This window comes from Heptranchias perlo, chromosome 12, assembly GCF_035084215.1.
Source record: "Heptranchias perlo isolate sHepPer1 chromosome 12, sHepPer1.hap1, whole genome shotgun sequence".
NCBI lineage: Eukaryota > Metazoa > Chordata > Chondrichthyes > Hexanchiformes > Hexanchidae > Heptranchias > Heptranchias perlo.
The window spans coordinates 47,747,175-47,762,608 of record NC_090336.1 but is presented as its reverse complement, the minus strand read 5'-3'; positions in this window follow the sequence as shown (position 1 = coordinate 47,762,608).

Below are 15,434 nucleotides of genomic sequence, written 5' to 3'. Positions count from 1 at the left end.
CATTACTAAATGTCCAAGACACCTTGCCCAGGTGTAGGAACATCCTTTGGCAGGGGCTTGTGCCCAAAAACGGGAGAGGAAAGCCAATCTGCTGCTGACCTCCATCTCCTATGTTCATTGTGTGGAAGGAAAAAGATTTTTTTAGCTGGCTTCAAAAATTTGCACTGAGGCAGAAGGAGTAAACCAACTACCGGTGGGTGCCCTATTTTTGGCCTCCACCAAGTGGAGAAAATGAAGCCCAAGATGCAAGCATTCCACACCGCCCAGGGAAATCCTGGAGTTAGCAGTGTGACATAAAGGGGATGGAGACATAGTACCACAGGGTCCCCCCGCACAAAACTGCAGTAGATTCACCTAGCAGATTTGTAGACAAAAACTGCAATGACTACATTACTGCCCAGGATGTGTCTTTCCTTGTAGTCAGCTGCTTCCTTTTTCAGTATTGTACTGAATGGTGGAATAGCCAGTGAAATATTTTTTACACAACAAATGTTCTTTCTGATCCATTGATTGAGCTTTTTTATTAGTGTGAGGGACCAGACTCTGCAAGATTCAATGCCAGTTACGTAGATGTATAATGCATAGACACGAATCACGTGCCAAAATAATTTTTTATATGCTATATATAAGTAGATTGTGTGCCTAAAAATTGCTGCAGAATTTTAGAGAACCCAGATGAAAAGTGTATATAGTTATATTCAATATTTTAAGTTATTTGCATCAAAATAAATAGCTAAAAATTGTTAAAACAAACTTTCTTTGGAGGTTACAGAACGTAGAAAATATTTGGTTGAGACAATGTATAAAAATAGTAGAGAAACCGGCCTGGAAAGCTTTAGGTAAGCTAAAAATAGCATGAAACCTTGTAGTTCAGAGTTCCTTTAGCCACATCTAACATTATGTGTTATTAAAAACAAATTGCATACTACACTTCAATTCTAAGTGAGAAAATGCATTTTTTTAAATGCAGACTGCCATGCACGCCAGTGATCTATTACTCTTGTTATCCTGGAACTTGCATGCTGCATCTAAACTTGCAACAGCAAAAATGTGATAAAGTTCATTATAGTGCTTCTGGTTTGATAGAGACCTTGATTTTAACTCAGAGAGGGTTTCCAGTCGGCAGAGGTAGCAGGAGGCCATGGCCATTTTAACCGCCAGGCCTATTTAAGTATTATTTATAGTTAAATAGCAAAATGTACAGTAATTTGGGAAGCAAAGGAGTGAGTTGTTTGGAGCACAGGCGTCCACTACTCTATCTGGAATCCATTCTAAGTGTTGATCATTCTTTCTGTGAAGAAGTAATTCCTGAAATCAGTCCTAAATTTGCCCTTCATTAGCTGGAACCTGTGTTTCCTTGTCTTATTCATGCAATTTACTTTGAAGTAATTTTCCACAATCCTTTTTTCCAGACTGTTAATTATTTTATATACTTCTCGGAAGTTTCCTTTCAAGGCTGAAAAGTCCAAGTTTCTTCAATCTTTTCTCATAACTCAGATCTCTGACACTAGGGATCTGTCTTTTGGTTCTTCTTTGCATTGTCTCCAACACTTGAATGTCTACCTTATGATTAAGTGACCAGAACTGGACACAATACTCAAGGTGCAGTCTGACCAGAGCTTTATACAGTTTGATCATGACTTCCTCCAACTTGTGCTCTACTGGTCTGGCTCTGTTTTAATATTCTATTGGCTTTGTTGATTGCTGCCCTGCATTGGTTGGGCATATTGAATATTAAGTTTACTATAACTCCAAGATATCTTTCATATTCAGCCTTAGCTATTTCAACACCACTCATGGAGTACATGTGTTGCCCACTTTCCCTTCCTTATGGTACCTTACACTTGTTTGTCATTTTTCTGCTCACTCACGTATTTTGTCCAACTCTTTTTGTGGTGTTTGTGCTGCCTCCTGCAATTCCACTGCTCCCCTAGATTGGCATCATCTACAAATTTGATTAATTTGCTATGAGTTTGCTATGAGTTTCTGAATCCAAGTCATTGATGCAAATTAGAACTGGTAGTCATCCCAAAACTGATCTATAGAGCACCCCACTAGTACCTCCCGCCACTTCAACATAGCCCCTCTGAAAGGTACCTGATGTTTTCTTCCCTTCAGCCAATTTCTTATTCCCAAAATTTTCTCTGAATCTCCACAGCTTTGAGCCTGACTCATGCCGAACTTTATCAAATGCCTTTTGAAAATCTAGATACAAATTGTTGTGGGGTTTTTTGGAGTCCATTTGGAATGCAACTTCCCCAAAGAAGTTAAGGAGATTAACCAGGCAGGACTTTTCCCTTCTGAACTCATGTTGACAGCCAGTTACCAGGTTATGAGGAGTAGAGCTGAGGATAATCTTCAAATCTACTCCTGATAATTAATTCCATTATTTTACATGGAATTGAAGTCGGACTAATGGGTCTGTTTTGTCAGCCTTTTTGAATATTGGCACCTGATTGGTCTGTTCCAAATCTACTGGCACCTCCCCAGCGTCCAGTGAATCTTTCCTAATGATTGTCAATACCTTACAAATCTTCTCCATAGTTTCTCTTAGCACTCTGGGGTAAATATCATCTCTGCTGGGGGATTTATTGGTTTTGATGTCTTTCAGCCTGCCTCATTTATATATGGTGTTAAAATAGCTAAGGAGCAAATGGAAAGAGAACTGGGAGACTTAATAGACTTGATGCTCAACATGTTCAACCAATGCAAAGGAGCAATGAACAAAGCCAATATTGAATATTGAACTCCATCACTAAAACAGTAGAATATAAGTCAAGGAAGTTACGATCACACTGCACAGCGTTCTGGTTCAGATCGCATCCTGAGTACTGCGGACATTTCTGGGCACTGAGACACAAGAGAGACATTCAAGCGCCGGAGGCGGTGCAGAGAAGAGCCAAGAAGCTGATCCGTGGTATCTAGGGTCTGCATTGTGTGGAAAGACCAGAGAGACTCGGGCGAGAGCTGATCATATAGAGCTATATAAGATAGTAAATGGTATGGAAAAGGTAAATCTGGAATATTACTTTAAATTAAATTATGAACATAGGACAAGGGGGCACAGGTCCAAACTAACAAAAAGTAGATTTGGAAGTGATATCAGGGAAGTCTTCCTGCAGAGAATGATCAACACTTGGAATGGACTTCCTGGTAAAGTAGTAAAACCCTGGCTGCATTTAAGAAACATGCAGTATGGAGACCGTAGGACACTTCTGGATGGATGAATTAAAATGGGCCAAATGCTCTTCCTCATTGCAATTATCTCCTGATCTTGTGAAAGTCAATGATTTTGTCTAGCTTATCTCTGTATGGAGACAGCATGTTGCTCAATTCTTCCCTTGTGACTACTTAGAGGAAGTGACCATTCAGAATGTTTCCAGCCTGTTAGCATCTTTTATGGATCCCACCTCTTCCCTGCCTTACCGTTTACTGTTAAAAGTACTGAAAGAATTTCTTACCCATATGTTTTCCCTCTATGATTTATATTCCACAGGTAGATTGACTTCATAACATACAAGTTGTGAGTTGGTTATGGTCCAGCAGCGTCAAACTTTCTTTTTCAGTGTTATCTGATTTAATTTGTGACTTCCTGTTTGTGAAATACAAAAATATTTAGTGGAGATGACACAATCAGGTGTGGTATAAAATTCATCTCCTTCATGCTTCTGGATTTCTCATAGCCAATGCCCTAATGATTTCATCATCGCTCTTTGTTTCAAAATAGAACATTTTAAAAATCAACAAAATTAGATGAAAAATGTTAATTGTGTTCTTTTGAATTGTAATAGTCAATTACAATTGCACGATTCCACGGTTGAAAATTTGCCAAAAAATGTCTCAGTTGCTGCAAAAAAATTACAAATATTGCAAATTAGTCAGAATATTCCATAAGATCAAAACTTCTTTACCTCGTACATTCTTAACTTCTGTGACAGTCAGTAAACAGAAAAGTCCTGGGCTTCAGTAACAATCAGCGCCGCTGCTGATTCACACTTTATCTTCACAAGATAAATATAGATCAGGTCATTTGGCCCATCCTAATCCTAGTTCATCCATCCAATAATATCCTGCAATTCCACCATCATAGCACTCAACTGTTTCTTAAATTGATGTGCAGAAATACGTGCAGTATTGCTATTTGTTTTAATATTTTGTGCTGACGTCAGAAACCAAGGAGAGTGTCGTACAGCCACTCTGTCAATATCTAGAGGATGGAAAAATATATCTGGAAAAAAAAATCAAATCACAATCACTCAAAGTTAATATTGGTTGTATCAGCCAGTGTTCTTGCCAAATATGGTGCATTCATTCTAAAACTGTGTCAAATAACTGACTTTTTATCAAAAACTTTTTTAATCAAGTATTTAAAACTGCCACAGAATTATGATTTTCTGCTGTTGAATTAGAAACTTCTTGGCACAAAATTTCTTTTGCTGCAGAGTTCCAGGGGCCTGCTCGTAGTCTGCAGTATTTTATATTGTGATTGAATACTGATTATCCTTTTATATATGCTTTAAATATTAACAGCTGCATTATATGGAACAATGATGCCAAAAATGTAATTGATACAATACTGCCTCAACATATGAATCCTGGGGATTGGGTGATGCAGTGTGTTAGACAATGGGCTTTTACCCATGGAGCCTGTAATAACACTGGGATTGATACCCTGACAAGAATATTCATCAAGGACACCAGACAAATCCTCAATCCCTTCGTGGAACCCTTTGGGGTTTGCCACCCAGTCTATGCCTAGGAATTAATGACTCTCTGAACTATTTTACATCAACCAATCTGGATTAAATTAGCATTTATACCACCATCAGGATCTGCATAAACTGTTCAGTGAATGAATTAATCCTTTCTTGCCAATTATCAAAGAAGACAAAAGATGACAAAGCTATGAACTACTATTTCTTCATTAACCTTTGAATCCATAGTTAACAGCACTTAAACATTGAGATACAAATAATTAGTAGTTAAGATTAATCAAGAAAACAGGAAAATGAGGACAAAAAGAAGAAATGCAGAAACTGATCCTGTCCAAGAGGCATGATGTACTCACTACCTGTGGGGATAAGGAAGAAGGGTGCGGGGACGATGATCAGAATGCTAACCAATGCTAAACTTGGAGCATGTATCAATTCAAGGGGATAGAAAGATTGTAGTCTTAGGGGTTTCGAGGGGATGGAGGGTATTTTCTGCAGTCGTAATTGAGTGTCCAGGAGGGTGTGTTGCCAGGGTAAGAGAGATTTCAAAGCGGCCATAAAAGAACTTGGAAGACTAGGGGGGTGAACCAGTTGTCGTGGTCCATGTCGGAACCAATGACACAGTAATAACAAGGAGGAGGTCGCGCTAAGGGAGTATCAGGAGCTAGGAGCTAAATTAAAAGGTAGAACCTCAAGGGTGGTAATCCCTGGGTCACTACCTGAGCCACGTGCTAATTGGCATAGGAATAAACAGATTAGGAAAGTGAATATACGGCTGAAAGAGTGGTGTGGGAAAGAGGGGTTCCAATTCATGGGACATTGGCACCAGAGCTGGGGCAGGAAGGAGCTGTATTGCTGTGACGGGCTGCATCTGAACCGGGCTGGGACCAAGGTCCTAGCGGAAAGGATAAATAAGACTGTAGAAAGAACTTTAAAGTAGTAAAGGTGGGGGAGGATCTGGGTGGAAATAATGGTAACCTAAAAATAAGAAAAAGGGATGAGAGCAAAGGTCAGAGTACAAAAAGAGACAAAGACTTAGGGAACAAAAATGGTTATAGGAAGTAATAATAAAAAAACTTATTAAAAATAAAGCAGAAGTAATAAAAATAAAAGCATATTAAATTGCCTTTATAGCAATGTCCAGAATATCTGCAACTAAACAGAGGAATTGGAGTTAGGTTAAATATTTCAAGGCAGTAATGTATTTCGAAAGGATAGGGTAGGAAGAAGGGGTGGTGGGGGTATCTGTGTTAATCAAAAATAACATAATGGCAGTAGCAAGAATGACATAACTAACAAAGAGATAAAGACAGAATCCATATGGACTGAGATAAAGGATAAGAAGGGATCGGTCAAACTATTAGGGGTACACAGCTGGCCACCAAATAGTGGAAAGGAACTGGAGGGGAAATATGTAGGCAAATCTATGAAATGAGTAAAAAACACAAAATCATAATCATGGGGGATTTCAATGGAAAGGGAGTGAAAGGGGAGAGGAGGTTGGAGTTTTTACAGTGTGTACAAAAGACTCCTTTCTGGCCCAATATATAAGAAGCCCAAAAATGGAGGAAGCACTACTAGACCTAGGAATGGGAAATGAGCTGTAGCATATAAGAGAAATAAGTGTAGGAAAACATCTGGGGAGCAGTGATCTCAATATAAGATAACAACTGGGAGAGATATAGATAGTACAAAGACCAAAGTAAAAAATTGGGGAGAAAAGCATTATTAGGGAATGAGGATGAAGGTGGAACAACAGTGGATAATATTTAAAAGAGAGATCAATATAGTTCAGGAGAAATATATTCCACTGCATTGCCCTTGTCTACTCTTTCTGTTACTTCTTCAAAGAATTCAGTAAGGTTGACGTAACGTGGCTTTCCTTTGGGAAACCCATGCAGACTATTTTTAATTACATTCCCTGTCTGTAGATGTTTTGTTACCTCATCTTTTCGCAAAGATTCTAGTATCTTTCCTACCACTGATATTAAGCTAACTAGACTATAGTTCCATGGATTAGTTCGTCCTCCCTTTTTGAAGATAGGAATTACATTTGCTGTCTGCCAGTCCTCTGGCACTATTCCGTTTTCTATTGAATTTTAGAACACTGTAGGCACAGTGAGAATTTCTCTCAGAAATGCTCACAATGCTACTATATCGGCTTTGAGCTCAAATCTTAAAGAGTATATGTTGGCAGATCACATAGCGACCACTTTGAGACAGCGATTAAAGAGAATCTACAGCCAATAGGCCCAACTGGTCTCTGCCGGAGTTCATGCTACATGAGCTTCCCCTCACCCTAAATACCCTTCTCACCCTGCCCAAATATCCCTCTATTCCCTGCTCCCTCATATATGCATCAAGCCTCTTCTTAAAGCGGCTCAAAGTTGTGCTGTCACAAGGATCAGGTTGCATGTTGAGAGACTGCACAACAGCAGTGGAATAGATCAGGCTGCTGACTCTAAGGCTGACTCCACATCAACACCATTGAACATCCCTGCACAAACAACAGTGGAAGTGCCAGAAAGTTGGCAGGACCAGGCAGCCACCATAGTACCAGATGTAGCTGACTCAGATGCAGGGCCCTTGCGATGAGCATCACAGGGAGATCCCCTACCATCAGAATGCCAGCTGGCTTTCATGGAAACCATGCCAGCCAGGGACCTCAAGGGGATTACACAGAAGAAGTAGTAGGGTTAGCTGTGACAAACCACAAGCACAAATGGGAAGCTATGTGGTAAATCGCACGAGCAACAGTTACACACCACAATACGGATGAAGTAAATGCATTACATTCATTTGAATATTGTGCTGAACACTTAATTGTCAGAACTACACATCAGTCAATTTTTCTTTCTGGATCCTTGCTGGACGTCCTACAGGCTTAGCATACTGGAGGTGCACTGCGCCTGCCTGGAGATAAGTGCCCACAAATTTCTTGGTCTCACTCCCAGTGCAGGCCTGCTCCCAGTAGCAGCTAGAAGGTCCCGAAGCCTGAAGATCATCAGGGTGGGGTGGAATATTCTAAAAAATGTGCACTACCATTTTGTCTTCTTTCGTCTTGGGGCTTCTTCCAGAACCACTGCAGACCCTCCTATCTGCAGAGTATCCTGGCGCAAGCCCCACTAGTAGGTTTCTTTGGGTGCCACTTCGCCTGGGTGTCCAAAGGGCAAAATCACAGGAATGTAAGACAGAAGGGCAGGAACACCCCCTCCCACCTTTTTTGCATCGTCACACTGGGCCTGCAACTTCTCAGGCGCAGGCCCAATGCCATTGAATTAGGAAAACCCCATAAATCTAGGGTCAATGAAGTAGGGGCAGACATCTGACACCATGGGTCTCCATTCCTATTTCCTCTTCACTGCGCTTGGGTGCAACAAAAGAATCTGCCATTTCTTAAAGCTTCCTTTGACATCTACGAAGTAACTTTTTTTTATTCGTTCATGGGATGTGGGCGTCGCTGGCAAGGCCAGCATTTATTGTCCATCCCTAATTGCCCTTGAGAAGGTGGTGGTGAGCCGCCTTCTTGAACTGCTGTAGTCCGTGTGGTGAAGGTTCTCCCACAGTGCTGTTAGATAGGGAGTTCCAGGATTTTGACCCAGTGACAATGAAGGAACGGACATATATTTCCAAGTCGGGATGGTGTGAGACTTGGAGGAGAACGTGCAGGTGGTTTGTTCCCATGTGCCTGCTGCCCTTGTCCTTCTAGATGGTCGAGGTCGCGGGTTTAGGAGGTGCTGTCGAAGAAGCCTTGGTGAGTTGCTGCAGTGCATCCTGTCGATGGTACACACTGCAGCCATGGTGAAGGGAGTGAATGTTTAGGGTGGTGGATGCAGTTCCAATCAAGCGAGCTGCTTCGTCCTGTATGGTGTCAAGCTTCTTGAGTGTTGTTGGAGCTGCACTCATCCAGGCAAATGGAGAGTATTCCATCACACTCCTGACTTGTGCCTTGTAGATGGTGGAAAGGCTTTGGGGAGTCAGGAGGTAAATCACTCGCCGCAGAATACACAGCCTCTGACCCCCAACTGTCCCCAAACCTCCTTTTTCTTCACCTTCCTGTGCAATTTCTCAAATACCATCAATTCCCATCTCTTGCTGGGCTCCTGCTTTATTCTATCCAATGACACATCGATAACACAATGTTCAAATCATGCCTCACCATCTCGACTCTCTCGATGATCTCACAGCCAATCATTTCAGGGTGACCTCCTTGAAAGGAATCAATGGCTTAAATTGCTCTGGGCCACGTACTGTAAGGATCTGTTCACAGAGGTTAAAGACCGTCTTGTCTTGCAAGCAGAAGAATGATACACAGTTATTGAAAATACACAGAGCAGTGACAATGTCAAACAGCTGCACAACTTCAGGGGTGTACTGCACTTACATAGAATTACATAGAGTTACATAGAATGTACAGCATAGAAACAGGCCATTCGGCCCAACAGGTCCATGCTGGTGTTTATGCTCCACATGAGCCTCCTCCCACACTTCTTCATCCAATCCCATCAACATATCCTTCTATTCCTTTCTCCCTCATGTGATTATCTAGCTTCTCCTTAAATGTATCCATGCTAGTCACCTCAACTATTTCTTGTGGTAACGAGTTCCACAGTCTAACCACTCTATGGGTAACAAAGTTTCTTCTGAATTCCCTATTGGATTTAATAGTGACTATCTTATATTTATGGCCCGTAGTTCTGGTCTCCCCCGCAAGTGGAAACATCTTCTCTACGTCTACCCTATCAAACCTTTTCATAATCTTAAAGACCTCTATCAGGACACCCCTCAGTCTTCTCTTTTCTAAATAAATGAGCCCCAGCCTGTTCAATCTTTCCTGATAGATATAACCTCTCCGTTCTGGTATCATCCTAGTAAATCTTTTTTGCACCTTCTCCAGTGCCTGGATATCCTTCTTATAATATGGAGACCAGAACTGTTCACAGTACTCCTGGTGTGAACAAACCAAAGTCCTACACAAGTTTAACATAACTTCCCTACTTTTCAATTCTATCCTTCTAGAAATGAACCCCACTGCTTTGTTTGCTTTTTTTGCTTTTTTTATGGCCTTATTAACCTGCATCGCTACTTTTAGTGATTTGTGTATCTGTACCCCCAGATTCCTCTGCTCCTCCACCCCATTTAGACTCTTATTTTCCAAGGATTATGTGGCCTCCTTATTCTTCCTACCAAAATGTACCACCTCACACTTAACTATATTGAAATTCATTTGCGAAATACACAACCATTCTGCAAGTTTATTAATGTCTTCCTGTATTTTGTCACAGTCCTCCTCAGTATTAACTATACCCTCTAATTCTATTATCTTCCTCAACTTTTGAAAGTGTACTTCTGATTCTCGAGTCCAAATCATTTCTGTATATGGTGAACAACAGTGGTCCCAGCACCAATCCGTGTGGAACACCACTTCCCACCTTTTGCTAATCTGAGTGACTACCCTTAACCCCTACTGTCTGTTTTCTGTTTTGTAGCCAGCTTGCTATCCACTCTGCTACTTGTCCCCTGACTCCACATGCTCTGACCTTAGTCATGAGTCTACTATGTCGTACCTTATCGAAGGTTTTTGAAAATCCAAATATATTACATCTACTACATTACCCTTGTCTACCATTTCTGTTACTTCTTCAAAGAATTCAATAAAGTTGGTCAAGCAAATCCTTCCCTTTTGAAATCCGTGCTGACTATTCTTCATTATATTTTCGGTTTCTAGATGTTTTTCTTTTTACATCTTTGAGTAAGGATCACATTATCTTTCCTATCACCTATGTTAAGCTAATTGGTCTATAGTTCTACCTCCCTTTTTAAATGTAGGAATAACATTAGCTGTCTGCCAATCCTCTGACATTTCTAATAAATTTTTACATATATGTAATAGTGCCTCTGCTATCTCTTCTCTAACTTCTTTTAATATGTGCGGATGCAATCCAGGGGTTTTATCCTCTCTATGTTTGATTAGTTTATCAATTATCTCCCCCCTTTATATCTTAAATGTCTTTGTACCTCTTTTGATCTCATCTTCTAATCTCATGCCCACCATGTTAGTCTTCTTCGTAAATACTGAGGTAAAGTGATTTTTTAATATTTCTGCCATTTTGCTGTCATTACCTGTGAGTTTATCATGTGCATCCTTTAATGGCCCTATCCTTATCCTGATTTTTCTTTTGTTATTTATGTGTTTGTAGAATACTTCACTACTTTTTTTATATTCCTTGATAATGTAATTTTGTGGTTTCTCTTTGCCTTCCTGATTGCTTTTTAACTTCTTTTCTAACCTTTTCATATTTATTTTGTCATCCTCCTTTGTTGTCTAAATGCTTAGTGAATGCCTTTTTCTTTAGTTTCAATTTTGCCCTTATTTCATTATTCATCCATGGTGTGTCATTACTGGTTAGTTTGTTCTTGCTTTTTAGTGGAATATATTTCTCTTGGACCCTATTGATCACCGTTTTAAATGTTTCCCACTGCTGTTCTATTTCTTTGTTTGTCAGTAAAGTTTTACAGTTAATTTTCCCTAGTTCTATCCTCATCCCCTTAAAATCAACTTTTTTCCAATTTATTACTTTGGCCTTTGTCTTACTTATGTCCTTCTCAATCTTTTATCTTAAATCTTATTATGTTGTGATCACTTTTGCCAGATGTTCCCCTATGCTTACTTCTCTTATCTGTTCTGGTTCATTTCCATTACTAGATCCAGCAGTGCTTCCTCTCTTGTTGGGCTTTTTGCATAGGAGACCTGCACACATTATAAAAAACTCCATTCCCTGTACCCCTTTACCACCTCTTCTTGCCAGTTTATTTAGGGGTGGTTAAAATCTCCTATGATTATTATTCTATGTCCTTTATTCATTTCACATATTTCCTTATATATTTCTTCCTCCACCTCCTTTCCTGGTTTGTAATATACCCCTATTATCATTGATCCATTCATATCTTTTATTTCAATCCATATGGATTCCGTTTCTATTGTTCTATTAGTTATATTCCTATTTTCTACTGCCATTATGTTATCTCTAATTAGTACATCTACTCCACCGCGCCCCCCACCCCATCCCTTCTTTCTTCTCAATCCTTTCTGATTATGTTATAACCTGAAATAATTAGTTGCCAGTCCTGTTCTTTATGTAGCCATGTTTCAGTTATTCCTACTACATCTGATTCCTCATTATGGATTACTGCCTTCAGTTCCCCATCTCATTTTGGGCGCTGTGTACATTGCTGTACATTGTTTAATTTGTCTTTAACAGTTGTTCCTTTTACTTTATTTTTAACAGTCCTTTTGTACTTCTGTTTTATAACTGTATTTGTTCCTTGACTGTTTATGATATCTTTATTCCTTACCCTGGTCTGACCTTTATACTCATCATCTGTTTCTTTTACCTTTAGGCCTTGGTTATTGCTACCAGATCCTTCCCCCGTCCTTGCTAGTTTAAAGCCTTATACACCTCCCTATTTAGCCTTTCCACTAGGACTCTGGTCCCATTCCAGTTCAGATGAGATCGTCCCAGTGGTACAGCTCCTTCCTGTTCCAGTACTGGTGCCAATGTCCCATGAAATGGAACCTCTACTTCCAACACCACTCTTTCAGCCACACATTCACCTTTCTGATCTGCCTATCCCTATGCCAATTAGCAAGTGGTTCAGGTAGTAATCCTGAGGTTACCACCCGTGAGGTCCTGCTTTTCAATTTAGTTCCTAGTTTCTGATATTCCCTTAGCAGGACCGCCTCCTGTTCTTCCTTATGTCATTGGTGCCGACATGGACCACGATAACTTAATCCTTGCCCTCCCTTTCCAAGTTCCTCTTCAGTTACTCCGCGATGTCCTTTACCCTTGCACCAGACAGGTAACACATCCTCCTGGACTCTCAGTCGCGACTGCAGAGGACGCCATCTATCCCTCTGATTATAGAATCCCCTAATGACTACAACCTTTCTATTCTGATCTTCCCCACTTGGACTGCCTAATGCTCCACAGTGCCTCGGTTAGCATTTTGGGCATCCTCCCTGCAGCTTTCATCCTTATCCTCACAGGTATCAAGTACCTCGCACATGTTGGATAGGATCAGTGTCAGCAGGACCTCCTTTTCTACCTCTCCTAGGTTCCCACTACCCTGCTGATTAACAGTCACACTCTCCCCTTCCTGCACCTGTGCTTTCCTCTGAGGTGTGACTGTACTCTGGAGAAAACTATCTAGATATTCCTCCCCCTCCCTTATGTGTCGGAGTGTCTCTAACTTGCGGGTGGTAATCTCAGGATTATTATCTGACCCACGGGTTAATTGGCATAGGATAGTTGGAGTGTCTCAAGCCAGAGACATATACTGCAGATGTGGCAATCCGGGACAGTCTCACTGTCCACAAACACCCACATATTACAGTCCTGACATATGGTTTGTTCTTTCATTTCTAGTTTTCATTTATTTATTATCAGTAGTTTATTTCTAGGAGTAATAGAATCACTGAAGATCTAGATTATATTTAGTAAATGGATTTAGCTTGATTTTGAAATAATTAGTAATTACTTAGTTTTTTAAAAAAATTATGTATTCTTTTTTATTTAAGTTTTAAAAGTTGATAGTTTAGTTTATAGTCACTTGGTTTAAATCACTTAGCACCTCCTTCCCCTTCTGCACTTAATTTCCACACTCATCAAATTCCCTGTTGAAAGTCCTCACTCTGTCAGCAATTCACTCTGTTAGAAATTCAGTCTCTGTCCTTACCAACTTCTGTGCTCAAGCTCTCTTGATGTACAAATTGAGGATACATGTCCCCTGTTTTAATTGCCATTAAGAATTGTTGCTCTGCACACAGGTTGTCAAACTTGCTTCCTAATTGTAACTCTACCATATATGCTCACTGTCCCCATTCAAAGAAAGCATACCCTGCACTGCTATTGTCATAACAGAACAGGATCTAGATAAGCTACTCTTACTGCTTAGGGCTTTCAGTACCTGTTCAGTAAATTTGGCTTTCCTATGTCTCCAGTGATCCATTTTGTTAGCAATATTATTTAGTAAATAACTGCCCTGGACTCTCCAGCACAATTTCAGACATTCAAACGATTCATAATTGCAATTGTTAGTTGATTGGCTGGGTTACTGATTCTGATATTTCATTGGATGGTCCTCTTTGTGGACATTAAAGAAAAAGCAAAAAAGAGAGCGAGACTTGCATTTATATAGCGCCTTTCACACCTTCAGGAAAAATACAACCAATGAAGTACTTTTGAAGTGTGGTCAGTGCTGTAATGTAGGAAAAGCACACATTCTAGCGTGGCTCTAGGAATCAGCAAAATGGGAGGTTAACAAGTCTGCTGAATAACTCTCAAAAACCTTAAGATATACTCAATTAACGCCTCAATAGCATAGAAACAGTCATTCCTTGGTTAATATAATTAACTTTTCTTTTCATCATAAAGTACATTACATCTAAACTACAGCACAGAAACAGGCCATTCGGCCCAGCTGGTGCCAGCGTTTATGCTCCACACGAGCCTCCTCCCTCCCTACTTCATCTAACCCTATCAGCGTACCCTTCTATTCTTTTCTTCCTCACATGCTAATCTAGCTTCCCCTTAAATGTATCTATGCTATTTGCCTCAACTATTCCTCGTGGAAGCACATTCCACATTCTTACCACTCTTTGGGTAAAGAGGTTTCTCCTGAATTTCCTATTGGATTTATTAGCAACTATTTTATATTCATGATGTCTAGTTTTGGACTCCCCCAAAATGTAAACATTTTCTCTACATTTACCCTATCAAACCCTTTCATTATCTTAAAGGCCTCTATTAGGCACCCCTCAGCCTTCTCTTTTCTAGAGAAAAGAGCCCCAGCCAGTTCAGCCTTTCCAGATAAAGTATTAAAGTATTGAAACATTAAAATATCTGGGAAAATAAACACAAGATTCAGCCAAACAGTCACAAATGAAAAATCTCCTTCTGGGAAAGTGACAGGAACATGTGAGCCTTCTTCAGCAATAAATACTTTGTTACAGTAATTTACTGTTACCTATTTCAGTCACTCTTGTTCCTTCTGTAAAATTCCTAAATTGTCTCTTTTCCATAAACATTTAACATGATCAAAGCTCATATCAGATTCAGCTAAAACTTCATAATATTATACGTTTAAACATTAGTTATTTAAATGCTTTGCCATCATCGACTTTTATTTCACTTTTGGAAAAACTTCAAGCACAATAATCACAAGGTTATGATGTATTTTATAAAGGCAGTAAAGCTGTACGTGCAAATTGTGTTGCTACAGCCTTTAAGTTTTGACATCATTCTGTGGGTTGATTATTCTGTGTATGAGTAATGCAGTGGTTTAGGGAATCAGGTGGGAGAGGCTTGTAGCTTTTAGGCACGAAACATAACAGATGTGTAATTTTGCAAAGAAAATACATAAGACAGAGGGCACAGTGCTGCAGCAGAATAGAATTAACAACAAATTTAACACTTTCCCCAGCAGTTTTTAATAAAGGGACAATTTAGTTATGATCCCAAGGACATGATTTAATGAGCATGCATAAAGTCATGAATATTATGATATTAATACAAGGCTCACTAGTTGTTTTTTGAAATCAGATTGTTCCTGACATATACCCCTATGGTCATCTGCCATTTTAGAGTGCTAATTCCCCATCTAATATGATTTACACTGAACTTTTTGAAAGCTGCAGTTACATTTTTATTCTTCATGCAAAAA